The 1,927-nt window shown below is 33.6% G+C and overlaps 1 long non-coding RNA gene across 1 annotated transcript; it reads left to right on the top strand.

The window, feature by feature from the left end:
* Positions 1-6: 6 nt before the first annotated feature.
* On the top strand, positions 7-710 carry LOC110424489 (uncharacterized). The gene is made up of 3 exons (XR_002445903.2): positions 7-172; positions 502-560; positions 630-710. It is a non-coding gene; the product is annotated as an uncharacterized LOC110424489 (long non-coding RNA).
* The last annotated feature ends 1,217 nt before the right edge of the window (positions 711-1,927 follow it).

Raw genomic sequence — 1,927 nt, 5'->3', positions numbered from 1 at the left:
TTTTTTTTTCTATTCTTTTGCAATTATAAATTGGCTTAGAGTTTATTTTGAAGATTATTGATTTTATTTTTTGTTGTGGAGTTTTCGGAAGATTAATGAACTGAACAATCACTTTGAGAAGTGCCAGCAGCTTTTGAACTCGATTGCGGCATCAATTAACACCAAAGCTATGGTAATTAGCAACTCTTCTTTTTTGTTTTTTCTTTTATAATTTGTAATATCTGTTTTAATGTTTTAGAGATGCTGATAAAGATGCATCTGGGGGTTTAATGAATTTTACCCTTGATTCCATCAATGCGATTAGACATGTTCTTTGATGCCTGATTGTTTGTTAGAAACATAAAAGTAGGTAAAACGTAGGGCAGGCTTCTGTAGACTGTTTGGATTTTCAGAATTGTTTTCCATCATTTTTAGAAAATATATATTGTTTTCTGACATTTATGATCCTTTCTAATTGAGGGGTTGTGATATAATTAATAAAAATTTGTTTTTGGGATGTAGACTGTTGAAGGACAGAAGCGAAAGCTGGAGGAGAGTGAACAACTACTAAATCAAAGGAGGTGAGTAGTTGACCCTGGTTTGTGTTTCTGCATTTGAAGTTTTCTGCTTATTGAATGTGGTTATTTCAGGGATCTGATTGCCAACTATAGATTCTCTGTCGAAGACCTTGTGAAGGCTGAGCCCTAGTTACTTCTCATTCAAACAAAGCACAGGTGAGAAAATGCATGCAAAACAATTTTACTTTAGTCAAGTCGATAAATATGTTGCAGCTTGCACCGTTTACTGTAACATATTTATTTAATTTCCAATTTGAGTGAGAATTGCTCATAAAGAATTTCGATTCAAACAAGCAATTTTACATGAGCTAGTTTGAAGCGTGTAGATTGTTTTTTGTATACTCATGTTGCATTTTTTATAAAATAAGTAAAGGAGTGTATAGTCTTTAATAGTATATTGTTTTAGAATTACAGTGACGGCAGATCCATATTTGGGCAAGGGTAAGTTGTCATATGGGAAGTGATATATGGAAACACTGTGTAATGCTCTTTATCTTGCAAAAACACAATCAAAGCAAAATGAATATTACCATCAAACAAGTTTTTGGGACTTTAATGAAAAGCATAACTGGAACCATAGCGAGCAGTGCTTTTCTATTTGAGAGTCTTACCAATTAAAGAACTTTGCTGCCAACAGTGAGTCTGTTCTTCTGGAGGTTTGCATTCCATTATGTTTCATTGATAAAACTGAGTTTGGCCTCTTGGGAAATCCATTCTTGGAGGTTACATAGATTATGGTTCAAGCTTTGCTTTGTGATTGTCTACCATTCATCTGCAGACCTGCTGCCTGTCTCCCTTAGAGTTCAATTTAAACCAAAGAGAAAGGATTTAAATTCTTCTCCTTGATTTTGAAATTATTAGCCAACCTTTGTAAACACATTTGGGGATCAAATCTTATTCTATTGTCGTTGAAAACTTTCTAGCAGATAATTTCCAAGAAATTGCAAAACTGTTCAGCTCTGTTCTAGAACTATCTGTTAGATGTCTACATTTTTGCACTTAACCATCGCTTGTGCTTGCTGACTGCTGTTCTTTTATTTAGTTGATGCTGGTTTCAAACTGCATATTTGTTGCCATAAAACATAAAACTTTATATATCTTGTTGTTCTTCTTTGATTCTTTGCTGTTGATGATTGCTTTTGTCAACAAATATGAACTACAGCTTACAACCATTATTTTGGCTTTGCTGTATTCAGGTTGAGAGCATTCTGTTTAACTCTGAAAAGTCAGAAGTAAAGCCAGAGAACATGTAATCATAGAATTAGATCACATACATCGATTTGTTCAGCAAGTAGAAAATTCTTAGTTTGTTGTCTAGCTTGTTCTTCTGTTACGATTTCCTTTGGAATGAGATGATGTTCAAATGCAAT

The sequence above is a fragment of the Theobroma umbraticum genome, unplaced genomic scaffold (assembly GCF_002168275.2).
Source record: "Theobroma umbraticum cultivar Fairchild unplaced genomic scaffold, ASM216827v3 scaffold_204.0, whole genome shotgun sequence".
In the NCBI taxonomy this organism is placed as follows: Eukaryota; Viridiplantae; Streptophyta; class Magnoliopsida; order Malvales; family Malvaceae; genus Theobroma; species Theobroma umbraticum.
Note: the sequence above shows the minus strand (reverse complement) of the source record. Positions and strands in the feature narration are given on the sequence as shown.